General features: G+C 57.6%; 1 protein-coding gene across 4 annotated transcripts in view; it reads left to right on the top strand.

Moving 5' to 3' along the window:
* Nucleotides 1–13,945, top strand: part of RASA3 (RAS p21 protein activator 3) — a 171,054-nt gene that overhangs the window by 28,236 nt on the left and 128,873 nt on the right. The window lies entirely within an intron of this gene.

Genomic DNA, 13,945 nt, shown 5'->3' with positions numbered 1-13,945 from the left:
GGGGGCGAACGTGTGTGTGGGCGGGGAGGGGGTGAATGTGTGTGGGGAGGGGAGGGGGTGAACGTGTGTGGGGAGGGGAGGGGGTGAATGTGTGTGGGGAGGGGAGAGGGTGAATGTGTGTGGGGAGGGGAGGGGGTGAACGTGTGTGGGGAGGGGAGGGGGTGAATGTGTGTGGGGAGGGGGGTGAACGTGTGTGTGGGGGGGAGGGGGTGAATGTGTGTGGGGAGGGGAGGGGGCGAACGTGTGTGGGGGGGAAGGGGTGAATGTGTGTGGGGAGGGGAGGGGGTGAACGTGTGTGGGGAGGGGAGGGGGTGAACGTGTGTGGGGAGGGGAGTGGGTAGCGTGTGTGGGGAGGGGGTGAACGTGTGTGGGGAGGGGAGTGGGTAGCGTGTGTGGGGAGGGGGCAAACGTGTGTGGGGAGGGGAGGGGGTGAATGTGTGTGGGGAGGGGAGGGGGTGAACGTGTGTGGGGAGGGGAGGGGGTGAATGTGTGTGGGGAGGGGAGAGGGTGAATGTGTGTGGGGAGGGGAGGGGGTGAACGTGTGTGGGGAGGGGAGGGGGTGAATGTGTGTGGGGAGGGGAGGGGGCGAACGTGTGTGTGTGGGGGGAGGGGGTGAATGTGTGTGGGGAGGGGGGGTGAACGTGTGTGTGTGGGGGAGGGGGTGAATGTGTGTGGGGAGGGGAGGGGGCGAACGTGTGTGTGTGGGGGGAGGGGGTGAATGTGTGTCGGGAGGGGGGGTGAACGTGTGTGTGTGGGGGAGGGGGTGAATGTGTGTGGGGAGGGGAGGGGGCGAACGTGTGTGGGGGGGGAAGGGGTGAATGTGTGTGGGGAGGGGAGGGGGTGAACGTGTGTGGGGAGGGGAGGGGGCGAACGTGTGTGGGGGGAGGGGGTGAATGTGTGTGGGGAGGGGAGGGGGTGAACGTGTGTGTGGGGGGGGAGGGGGTGAATGTGTGTGGGGAGGGGAGGGGGCGAACGTGTGTGGGGGGGAAGGGGTGAATGTGTGTGGGGAGGGGAGGGGGTGAACGTGTGTGGGGAGGGGAGTGGGTAGCGTGTGTGGGGAGGGGGCGAACGTGTGTGGGGAGGGGAGGGGGCGAACGTGTGTGGGGAGGGGAGGGGGCAAACGTGTGTGGGGGGAGGGGGTGAACGTGTGTGGGGAGGGGAGTGGGTAGCATGTGTGGGGAGGGGGCGAACGTGTGTGGGGAGGGGAGGGGGCGAACGTGTGTGTGGGGGAGGGGGTGAACGTGTGTGGGGAGGGGAGTGGGTAGCATGTGTGGGGAGGGGGCGAACGTGTGTGGGGAGGGGAGGGGGTGAATGTGTGTGGGGAGGGGAGGGGGTGAACGTGTGTGGGGAGGGGAGGGGGTGAATGTGTGTGGGGAGGGGAGTGGGTAGCGTGTGTGGGGAGGGGGCAAACGTGTGTGGGGAGGGGAGGGGGCAAACGTGTGTGGGGGGGAGGGGGGTGAACGTGTGTGGGGAGGGGAGGGGGCGAACGTGTGTGGGGAGGGGAGGGGGTGAACGTGTGTGGGGAGGGGAGGGGGTAGCATGTGTGGGGAGGGGGCGAACGTGTGTGGGGAGGGGAGGGGGTAGCGTGTGTGGGGAGGGTGTGAACGTGTGTGTGGGGAGGGAGGGGTGAGCATGTGTGGGCTGGGGAGGCGGTAGCCCCCCCTCCAGAACAGACGCTGCACTGCAGCCTGCACTTGGAGTCTGCTGCTCTCTCAGGCAGTCTTGTCCTGAGTCGTAAATAAGGAACAGAAAACCAAAGTTTCGATTTGCTATTTTCTCCTATTCTGAAGGTGCCATTGAGACGCCAAATCTCGGGCGCTTCAGGCTTTTGGCTGTGGTTCTCCACGGGGTGGATGAGAGGCTTTGTGGCCGGCCCACTAGGAGGGCATCGGATGCTCGCCCTGTAATTGCGCTGGGTGTGCCCGCCACCGGAGTTCCCGCCCCTGATGACAGGGTCAGGCAAAGAGGCCGGTTCTTGCTAGCTGCAGGTTTTGTGGGTACAGGTCATGGGGTGTGGGCTGTGGGCTGAGCCTCTGGCCAGGGTGTGGTGGCATCTCAGGCCGCATCGCCAGTGGGTGTCTGTGGCTGGGGCAGTGTGGACGCATCGGGGGTGGGTGTCCGTGGACGGGGGCAGTGTGGACGCATCGGGGGTGGGTGTCCGTGGCCGGGGGCAGTGTGGACGCATCAGGGGTGGGTGTCCGTGGCCGTGGCAGCATGGACGCATCGGGGGTGGGTGTCCGTGGCCGGGGGCAGTGTGGACGCATCGGGGGTGGGTGTCCGTGGCCGGGGGCAGCGTGGACGCATCGGGGGTGGGTGTCTGTGGCCGGGGGCAGTGTGGACGCATCGGGGGTGGGTGTCCGTGGCCGGGGGCAGTGTGGACGCATCGGGGGTGGGTGTCCGTGGCCGGGGGCAGTGTGGACGCATCGGGGGTGGGTGTCCGTGGCCGGGGGCAGTGTGGACGCATCGGGGGTGGGTGTCCGTGGCCGGGGGCAGTGTGGACGCATCGGGGGTGGGTGTCCGTGGCCGGGGGCAGTGTGGACGCATCGGGGGTGGGTGTCCGTGGCCGGGGGCAGTGTGGATGCATCGGGGGTGGGTGTCCGTGGCTGTGGCAGCGTGGACGCATCGGGGGTGGGTGTCCGTGCCGGGGGCAGCGTGGACGCATCGGGGGTGGGTGTCCGTGGCCGGGGGCAGTGTGGATGCATCGGGGGTGGGTGTCCGTGGCCGGGGGCAGTGTGGACGCATCGGGGGTGGGTGTCCGTGGCCGGGGGCAGTGTGGATGCATCGGGGGTGGGTGTCTGTGGCCATGGCAGCGTGGACGCATCGGGGGTGGGTGTCCGTGCCGGGGGCAGTGTGGACGCATCGGGGGTGGGTGTCCATGGCCGGGGGCAGTGTGGATGCATCGGGGGTGGGTGTCTGTGGCCGTGGCAGCGTGGACGCATCAGGGGTGGCGGTGCTGAGCCGAGACTCGGGCTCCGGTGTCAGGTGCTCCTCGGCGGCTTGGTTCTGTGTCCCCCGTCCCCCCGTCCCCCGTCCGGGAGCCGCCCAACCTTCCCTTTGGATGTAGCGTGTGTCTGGGGCTCTTGGTGTTCTCTGTGCTTTGCGAGGGTGAGAGCTACCCCAGAGAGAATGCCAGGCTCTTCCCAGACACCCCGAAGGGCCAGGGCAGCCTTCACTGTGCTGAGGCTGGCTGTGGTCTCTTGGGCATCTCTCCCGACTTGGGCCAGGTACACAGTGGGGTAGGGCGAATGTGCACACATTTCCGGCGGACTTGGGGGAGACCCTCTAGGTCTCCTTGAAGCACAGAGCCAGTGCACCTGGCTTCTCTGCCAAACACAGCAACAGTCACGGCCATTGGCCACAGCCACCTCCACGACAGCCACAGCTGCATTTCTCCCCCTGGGGCCGGCTGCACCGGAGCTGCCCACATGAGCGTCCTTGGCTGACAGCATCGCAGCCTCACTCTTAGGGGTGAGCGAGCAGCAGGGGTGGTTTGGTTCAGGGACCCCAACTCTGGGAGCCCACCTGCCTGGGGCTGGACTCAGGCCCCGTGTTGCCTTGTGGGTGGGTGGGTGGGTGGCACTGCCGGCTGCGCCCACGGCGATTATACAGACGACTTGGTCTTCCTGTCGTCCCCAGCCCACAGGACTCCAGCCTCCACAGGCTTTGCCGCCCTCCCCAGGGGTCAGGAAGCCCCGGAGACCATAGGACAGAGGTGGTTTAGTCGGGAGCGTCGCCCTGGGGGTAGGCGAGGCAGGACAGGCAGTGACGCCGCAGCCTTGGCTGTGACGCCACCTGGTGGGCTGCAGTCCCACTTCTGCCCCTGCCACCGGCCATGTGGCCTGCTCACCGCCCTGGGCCTCAGCATCTTCTCCTGCAAAATGGGGTCGTGATGGTTCCTGAGAGTTTGTGTGTAGAGGGCAGTGCTGGCACAAAACATCAGAGACAGGGCCCCTCGCACCTCCTGCCCGTCCCACGCAGCTGCACCAGGCTCTGGGGGAGGGTGGGACCTGAGCTTGGTTCTTCCTGTGGGAAGCGCTCTCACTCCCTCTCTGTCCCTCCCTGCTTCCGTCTCTCTGTCCCTCTCCCTCTCACCGTCTCTCTGTCTCCGTCTCTCTTCCTCCTTCACTCTCGCTCTCCCCCAGCACAGGTCCGACAGTCTGGTTCGGTGCCCGCTGCTCTGCCGCCCTCTGGGCTCCTGGCTGGGGCTCTGCTCTGCTTCTCGGCCCGCTGCCTGCCCACTGCCCGCCTACCGCCCACCTGCTGCCCGCCTACCACCCGCCCGCTGTGGATCCTGTGCTTCACAGCCCCTGTCTCTGTTTTCTGGTGCTGGAAGAAGACACTCTTTTTAAGACAGTCCTGTGACTCACAACCAAAGGGAGGTCAAGTGCATTTGCACAGTTGTATGCAGTCTGGGGGTCTCCGCTCAAGGCTGGGGACTGTGTGTCGGGCAGGTCCTTCGGTGCTAGGCACGGGGTCTTTCACCCTGTAGACGTCGCTTGTGGGGTCCTTGGAAACTGAGACCCCCGCTCCCCACTTTCTGATGAGAGGGCCCCGTCTGTCTTTATGCCATGGTCCAGGGTGAGTTGATTTCCTTGTGCCGTGGTCCAGGGTGAATGATGTGCCACATTTCCTGGGAATGACATTTTCCGTATGTTTTCCAGACGGCATTGGCATGGCCCACTTTGGAATCCAGCAGGTGACTTCAGGGCCCACAAGCCTCTCACCCCCAGGACCCCGGGTGCAGCCACAGCAGTTAAGGGAGACACTTGGACACTGCCGTCTTCCCTGGAAGCTTCCAGTTCCAACTCCGGGGCTGTTCGGGTTTCGTGTATTTCACTGCTGGCTTCACTGTTTTACCAACAGGGCTGACTTGGAAACGAGGACAGCCAAGCGTGTTTGCCAAGGAAAGCCCGGATCTCTGGCGTGCAGTGCCGGCTGGGGCCCCTGGCATGGGTCAGGGCCGGGATCAGGCCCCTCGAGGTTCGGATTGTCCATGGGGTGGTGCTTAGACACTGTCTCAGGGTGGGGCCCAGCACCGGCAGTGGCTGGCAACTCTCCAGCCCTGAGGGGTTCCTCCTGCCTCTGTCCTTCCTGTAGAGGTGCAGTCCCCTGGTGGGCCGTGGGGGTGCAGGGGGTGCTGGGGCCACTGCCTACCCGTCCTGGTTGGGGGTAGACCTCGCTGGGCAGAACCCCTTCCTAGCACATGGCCCAGGGGTCTGCTTGCCAGTTGGATTTTCCCTTCCCTTCCCTCTGAAATTCCCTGGTTCTTCAATTTTGGTCCCTTTTTCTGGGCCTCTCTGACTTGTCTGTAACAGAAGTGCAGAGAGGTTTGGTGGCTGCCGTTGGCCGGGACACAGGCCTGCAGAACCCTGCCTTGCTGGTGACTGCACAGGCCATCCATGTGGGTGTGGGGAGCCCCTGTCCCTACACCCCCGGCTGCTCCTCAGGCCCCCAGATGTGTCCAGCCTGACACAGGCTGACGCTCACCACCTCACCTGCGGTTTCAGTCACATGTGGTCAGCCATGGTCCAAAAATGTTAAATGGAAAATTCTAAAAATAAGCAATTTCTGAGTTTTTAAAATTGTGTGGCATTCTCAGTAGCAGTTGAGGCCTCACGGTCCACCTGTTAGTCACTAGCAGCCTCTCCAGGTGGCGAGAACACAGACGCACGGGGCCCGGGCTCCACGGCTTCCGGTGTCCCTGGGGCCTTGGAGTGTTTCTCGAAGGGTACACAGTTCCCAAACGGCTGGACATTTAAACAGGTCCGGGCAGCAGAGAGACCGAACCAGCCTGGGATTTTCCGAGTTGAGGCTGTTTGCCCAGGTCTCCTGGTGTGGGATGTGCTTTCTGGCATTTTCCATGGAAGCCACGTCAGCCGCCTTCTTCCCAATTGCTAGGGCCGGCTGCTGCACTTGTCTTGGAGGTAATTTCCAGAACAAACTTCCAGCCAGCCCTGGGGCGCAGCGCAGGGGGACTGGGCCCAGACGCGGGTCCCTGGCTGCTCTGAGCATCACGTCCTCCGCCTGATAGAGCCCTGCCTCCAGGACCTTCCTCCCCTTTCCAGGCCACGCTGACCCAGTGCTTTGCAGGAGGGCGGCTCCTGGGTGTTCTGCACAAGAGTCTAAAATCTTTCAGAATGCTTGGAGGGTGTTGTGCACCCCATGGCCGAAGCTCTGAGGGTGCCCCAGGACGCAGTGGGGAGGGTCGGGGCCGAGGGGCAGCCGCCGGTGCTGGCACAGAGGCATCCACATCGGCGCGCCCTCGGCACCGCGGGCCGGGGCGGGGCAGAGTCAGAGCCGCGTCTCCTGCGAGCTCCTCCATTCACCATTCGGTGTCTTCCTATTGCGCAGAGTTTGGAAAGCCTTGCTGTGCTCAGGTGTGGCAGTGCGGTCTCTCCACCCTGGCCTGCCGCTCTTCCAGAGCAGACGCTTTGCAAACCTGCAGTTTTTCTTGCTTGATTAGGACAATAGTTTTTAAACAGCATTAGAGTTAAGGAGATAAAACTGTGCGTGTGAGCATCGAGTGGAGCATGTGGGGGCTGCAGGGGCTACAGGGGGGCTGTGGGGGGGCTGTGGGGGGCACTGCTGTGGGGGCTACGGGGGGGCTGTGGGGGGGCTGCTGTGGGGGCTACGGGGGGGCTGCTGTGGAGGCTACGGGGGGTGCTGTGGGGGTTACAGGGGGGCTGTGGGGGGGACTGCAGGGGGGCTGTGGGGGGGATGCTGTGGGGGAGCTGCTGTGGGGGCTACGGGGGGGCTGCTGTGGAGGCTACGGGGGGTGCTGTGGGGGTTACAGGGGGCTGTGGGGGGGACTGCAGGGGGGCTGTGGGGGGGATGCTGTGGGGGGCTGCTGTGGAGGCTACGGGGGGTGCTGTGGGGGTTACAGGGGGGCTGTGGGGGGGACTGCAGGGGGGCTGTGGGGGGGATGCTGTGGGGGGGACTGCAGGGGGGCTGTGGGGGGCTGCTGTGGGGGGGACTGCAGGGGGGCTGTGGGGGGGCTGCTGTGGAGGCTACAGGGGGGCTGTGGGGGGCACTGCTGTGGGGGCTGCAGGGGGGCTGCTGTGGGGGGGACTGCAGGGGGGCTGTGGGGGGGCTGCTGTGGAGGCTACAGGGGGGCTGTGGGGGGCACTGCTGTGGGGGCTGCAGGGGGGCTGCTGTGGGGGGACTGCAGGGGGGCTGTGGGGGGGCTGCTGTGGAGGCTACGGGGGGTGCTGTGGGGGGGACTGCAGGGGGGGCTATGGGGTGGGGGTGCTGTGGGGACTGCATCTCAGGCGCTGACCCTGCATTTGGGCCAGTTTTAAACAGAGCCTTACTTAGGTCCCAGGCAGGGAGGGAAAGAGGGAGACGCGCTGTGTGAACACAGGTCTGAGAAGCGCTGACCAGAGGCCTGAGTCATTCCCGGACACCCCGGGGAATCCAAATGTGACTGGAAAGGGAGAGGCAGTCGCCCTCCCTCCCCGACCCAGCACCCACCCACAAGACACGCTATTTCTGTACCGTCTCTGTGTGATGGAGGCCTGGGAGTGGCTGCAGCCCCGCGTGTCCCCATGCAGGGAGGAGCTTCGTCCCCGGCTCAGGCCTCAGCAGCTGCCTGTGGCTTGGGAGCGTCTGCTGTGCTTCTGGCTCTGACCTTCACTGCTGTTCTGACCTTGAGAAAAGGAGGGGTGGTCTGGGGGGCTCGGGTGGCCGGGCCCCGACTGCTGTGGTCCGGCATCAGTGGGCGTTGCTGCCTTCTTGCCTGCGGGGCCGCTCTGTGCAGCCTCTTTTTCTTGTGCTGCTGAAGCAAAGGTCAGAGTGTAGCCCAAAGCTCTGTTAAAATAAATTTCAGAGCTTTTATTTCTTCATTCTTTAAATCCCTTCTGAGGTCTTTCTCCTGCCCTTGTGCCTTCCACTGCCTCTCTCCTTGCTGTCTGGGACATCCCACCGGGTTCCTGCTTCCCTGGGTCTGGGCTGGTCTCTCCTCTGGACTCTCAGCCGGCCTCCGTGCCCCTTGCCCTTCCTGCCTCCCCTCATCCCGGCCATGGGGTTTCCTACATCTCGTTGGGAGGGGGCCGGCCAGCCCCAGTCCGCACACACACACCCTTAACGTCCTGACCCCAGCCCACCAGGCCTCAGGGCTGCAGCCCTGCTGCACTTTCGCCTGTTCATGTCTCTGCCTCAGGGCTGGCCTGGGCGCCTGCAGCCCTGCTGCACTTTCGCCTGTTCATGTCTCTGCCTCAGGGCTGGCCTGGGCGCCTGCAGCCCTGCTGCACTTTCACCCGTTCGTGTCTCTCTTCCCCCATGGCTCTGGTGCAGACCCCTGGATGTCGCTGGTGTGAGGCCTGGCTGGGCACGCGGACCCTGGGATCCTTAGCGCCTGCTGGCCCGCACCTGGGTCCCTGTTGCCTTGTCCGCCTGTTCTCTGTCCTCTCAGCTCTGCCCCCAGGGTAGAGGGCATGGCCTCTCGTTTGATTTTTTTTCCTGCTGTCTTGGCTGGGCCTGGCTCGTCGCTGATGAGCTGTTGACCACAGGCTGCCCACTGTAGCCCTGTGTGCTGTGTCTTTAGCCAGGTGCCGTGCTCCCCTGCAGCCCCCAGACTTGGGGTTTTGGCCCTGGGGTCCACTTGGGCCTCTCTGTGCTGGCAGCCGGCCTGGGCCTGGATGGGGGCTGTAGCCCCTCGGCGTGCTCAGCTGAGGGCCGAGAGCTGCCTTTGTCTGAGGTCTCCATCTGGGCCCGCTTTGTTCCCAGGGGTATCCACTCTCTCGCTGGTGGTCTCCCTGGACCCCCTGTGGTGGGGCCCTGGCCGTCTGCACTGCTGCACGGCGTGCACAGGGTCACGAATGAGACAAGACCCCATGGTGGGGCCTTGAGACCCAGGCAGGGCCTTCCTGAGGCATCCACTCCACATAGGCTGCGTCCCCCGTCCTGTCGGCTGCCCACTCTCTCCCGCCTCTTGCCCTAGAAACCTGCACATCAGCTCCCGTCTCAGCGTCTGCATCCCGGGCAACTGTGTGGCCCTGCAGAGGGGAGCCATTCTGTAAGATGGACTGGGACGAGGAGAAGGACGGCAGCCTTTGTGGCCGGGCACTTCCGTTCTGTGATTGCTGCTTCATGTAACTGCTCTCTTCTGGGAGAAGGAACTCAGAGGGCGTTTAGATGCTTCAGGAAGACACTTATGGTGGGGTTTTCAGGCTGCATCATGCCTTTCTTTGAGAAACGCCCTGAGGCATCTATTTGCTGCCTGCCTCTTTGCTGTGATGTTCTGTCTCATGTAGCAGCGATGGCATCTTTTGGACCATTGCCCTGAATCGGGAATGGGATGGGTGTTCGGGTGTTTGCTCCTGGCGCCCTGTGGGGATGCACACAGCATAGCCGGGCAGGTTGCCGGCTGCTTGTAGACTTGCAGCTTTTCAGGACACACTGGCACCTGCCGTCTGACCTTATCTGCAGGGTATTTTATTGCTCAGGTTAACTGAAGCAGAGATGAGTGACAGTACTAAGACCAGCCAGGCCTCTCGCCCCTGGACAGTTCCCAGTTAGCTCTAAAGATGCTCATTTGGTCAGCCCATATCTGCGGAGAACTGCTCGGTTCAGGAGGGGATGTGTGCACACAACCATAGCTGCTGTGCCTGGTGGAAGGGGAAGTGCCACAGCCTCAGTGACAACTGTGACGCCATGAACACTCAGGGACAGGTGTGGTGGCTTTGGGGGTGATCTGGGAGCCTCGTGGAGGAGCAGACTCAGAGTGGCCTGGTGCACGGGAAGGATTGAGACACGGAGGGCACTGCAGGCGGAGAGAATGCATGTTCAAAGGCGCACATGTTGGCAAACACGGAGTGCGTTTGGCTGGGGTGTAGGGCGAGTACGTCCGAGGGAGCAGCGAGATCGGCCTGGACACAGACGGACGTTGCTTGTAGGGGCTCCAGAGCCTGGCTGAAGGGTCAGTGCTTCATTCGGTGGGTGCTGGAGAGCTGTTGAGTGCTTTGGGGGACGAGGAGGGAAGGGTGGTCATAACTGTGGTGGAGACCCGCACGCTAGTCAGTGTGGTGCTACAGTATTTAGAGAATGGAAAGGGAAGGCGTTTGGGAAGTGGGTCATTTGGCTGGAAAGGAGCAGTTGTTCCCATAGGAGCAATCGGGTTATTCCAGGCTGGAACAGTTTGAATCACGGAGGAGGGTGAGTTGTACCCAGGACATGGATGGTCGGCCAGAGCTCATACTCTGTGCAAACTTCCCGGCCAGGGTCCCCAGTACTTAACGCTATGAGAAGGTGGCTTCAGGCAGGAGGTCGGCTCACAGATGGGCAAAGCACAGGCTTCTGAGCCGGGCGTGCAGAACCACCCAGTGTCGGACAACGGCTGAGATGCTATTGAGGTGACTGTGAGAGAGGCGATTTGCTAGAGGAGGCATGGGCCGGTGGGCAGCTCTCAGACCCAAGCCTGCGCCAGGGTCACCCTGCATTTTCGAGAACGTGGACTCCCAGGCAGCAAGGTGGGCCTGCGCACCCCCTTCCCAGCACACCGATGCCGCCCAGGACCACCTGGAGAGCACCCCTTTTCCGGCACACCGATGCCACCCAGGCCACCCAGAGAGCACGCCCTTCCCAGCACACCGATGCTGCCAGGGCCACCTGGAGAGCACCCCCTCCCGGCACACCAATGCCACCCAGGGTGGCATCTTCCTGTAGGCAGATTTTGCCAATCGTTGTGTGAAAAATTAACGTTGATTAGCTTGTAGTACCAAAGAGGATCGTGGTTTTATGTCATAATTGCTCTGCCCCCACACACTCTGCTGAGTCAAGTGAACACCATAGCTTAACTTTTACTGGATTAGAAAGTGAGACAAAACTCAGGATTGGACTTATTTGCTCAAATCACAGAATTGTGGAGTTGGAAAGAGACCCAGGGTCACCTGAGGCCCAGCCACTTAGCTTACAGATGGGGAAACTGAGGCCTGGAGAGGTTGGATGAGTCACCCCAAGCCACCTGGTTTGTGGAAACAGCCGGGCCCATCATCCTGACCCTCGGAGTGCCTCTCAGCCTTGCCTGCTGCCTGAGCTCTTTGATGACTTGTGAGTGTGAGTGGACGCATGTGAAGTTGTGTGCATGACATAAACAAGTCTCCATTAATCAGCCGCAGGAAGGAGTGAAGCTCTGAGACTACAACATGGAAAAATCTAGAAAACATGAGGCTGCATCAAGGAAGCCAGGTGCAGGAGGCCACATGTGTGATTCCATTTCTGTGAGATGTTCAAGACAGGCAAATCTGTAGTGATAGAAGGTGGATTAATGGATGCCAGGGACTGTAGGGAGGGGAGATGGGAGTGGGAATGGGTATGGTGTTTCTTTTTCGGGTAATGAAAATCCTCTGGAGCTAGTGGTGATGGTTTTATAGCTCTGTGAATATACTAAAAACCACTGAGTTTACACTTAAAGGGTGAATTGTATGATATGTGAATTACATCTCAATAAAAAATAATTGCAGAAAATTACTGAAAAGCCCCAAATTATTCACCAATGGAGGATGATAGGTAGCCAAGTCATTATTTGAAAACCCAGTAAATAAAAGGGAATAATCAGCATTTATCCTGACTTTCCTGTGTGAACTTCACTGATGGGTTACTAAATAGTAAATTCCGCTTATAAAATTATTTCATTTCATGAATTAAAATGAAAGGTAGAATAATAGCATCACCTTTAACCCCCTACTAGAGCAGCAGATGTAGGTACATACTGTATGGTTCTGTTGATCTGAGATGTAAGAATAGGGTGACTCTAGAACTCTGAAGAGTGCTAAGCTTTGGGTGGGGTGGGACATGAGAGGAGATTCTGGAGCGAGGGAGCCCGCGCCTTGGTCTCGGTACTGACTGTGTGGCTGTGCACATATGTAAACGTGTGAGCTCTATTTACTGAGTGTATATTATAGCCCAACAAAATGCATAAATAAAAATAATACAATTAAATATAAGCTCTAAAAGAAGTATTTATTTATACTCTTTCTTGCCCCAAAAAAGGATGTCAGGTAGAATGTGATGCATGTGTACTAAACACATTCACATTTACCAATGTTGCCTCTATCAATACTTAGGTAAACATGTTTTTTTTAAGTTGCAAAATACACATAACATGAAATTCAGCATTTTAAGAATTTTAAAGTGTACGATTCAGTGGCATTTAGCACATTTACAATGCTGTGCAGCCATCATCCCTCTCTAGTTTCAACACTTTGTAATCACCCCAGAAGAACATCCTTTAAGTAATCACTTCCCATCCCCTGGCAGCCACAAATGACATATCACATTTTGTTTATCCGTTCATGTGTTGATGGACGTTTGGGTTGTTTTCACCTTTTTGGACTATTGTGAATAGTGCTGCTATGAACATTCGTGTATGTTTTTATTTGCACACCAGTTTTCAATTCTTTTAAGTATATACCTAGGAGTGAAATTGGTGGATCATATGGTAATGCTATGTTTAGTTTATTGAGTGGTGGAATTGAAGGTAACCTCATATTTCCCACAACAACAAGAATTCTGTACCTATGCACAGTCAAAAGTCTCTCTGTGGGACTCTTGGGATTCAGACATTATCATACATCCACAAGCACCAAGAACATTCAGGCAAATGTGACCTTACGAAATGGATAAAATAAGGTGCGAGAGACTGGCCCTAACATGATGATGGAGATGTGTGATCTCTCAGACAAAGGATTCAAAATAGCTGTTTTCAGGAAGCTCAATGAACTTCAAGAAAACAGAGACTGAATTTACAAATTTATCAGAGAAAGTTAACAGATTGAAGTAATAGAAAAAATCAAATGGAAATCTTAGAGCAGAAAAATACAGTGAATGAAATGCAAAAATGAAAGAGAGCATTAGTAGCAGAACTGATCAAATAGAAGGAGGAATCAGTGAACTCAAAGACAGAGTATTTGAAAATACACAGAGAAGAAAAAAGAAAAAAAATGAAAAGAAATGAAGAAAGCTTACAAGATCTATGGGACAACATCAAAAGAACAAATATTCAAGCTATCAGAGTTAAAAAGGGAATTGAGAAAAACAAGGCAGAAGAAGACTTATTCAAATAAATAACAGAAAACTTTCCAACCTGGAGAAAGATAGAAATATTCAGGTACAGGAAGGTCAAAGGTCACCAATCAGATTCAACCCAAATAAGAATACTCTAAGACATACTATAATAAAAAAACTCTCAAAGATCAAAGAGATGATGTCAAAAGCAGCAAGAGAAAAGAAGCAAACAACATTTTGGGGAGATCCAATATACCTAGCAGCAACTTCTCAGCAGAAACCTTATAGGCCAGGAGGGAGTGGGATGATATATTCAGAGTGCTAAAGGAAAACAATTGTCAACTAAAAATAGTGTACCCAGCAAAGCTATCATTCAGAAATGAAGGAGAGATGGCAGCTTTCTCAGACAAACAAAAGCTGAGGAGACTCATCACTACCACACCTGTCCTACAAGAAGCCCTAAAGGGAGTTCTTCAAACCAAAGGAAAAGGATGCTAATGTGATTGTCATACTAATACTGTAATTATGGTGTGTAAACCACTTCTATCTTTTGTAAGAAGAATGAAAGACACAATTAATAAAATAATAACCACAACAGTTAGGAGATAGGCAATATCAAAATATAAATTGTGACACCAAAAATTCAAAATATGGGAGGAGAAGAGAGTTAACGTGTACATGGTTTTGTCTCTTTTTTTTTTTACAATCAAAGGTAAGTTGGTATCAGTTTTAATAACTTGTTATAACTACAGAATGTTTTTCATAAGCCTCATGAGGGCTACAAAAGGAGGTCAATTCAGCAAGGTGATATAACAATAGTAAATATATATGCACCCAGTACCAGAGCACCCCGATATATATAAAGCAAATATTAATATATCTAAAGAGAGAGACAGACTGTAATACAATAATAGTAGGGGACTTCACACCCCACTTTCAGCAA

This window comes from Pan paniscus, chromosome 14, assembly GCF_029289425.2.
Source record: "Pan paniscus chromosome 14, NHGRI_mPanPan1-v2.0_pri, whole genome shotgun sequence".
In the NCBI taxonomy this organism is placed as follows: Eukaryota; Metazoa; Chordata; class Mammalia; order Primates; family Hominidae; genus Pan; species Pan paniscus.
Note: the sequence above shows the minus strand (reverse complement) of the source record. Positions and strands in the feature narration are given on the sequence as shown.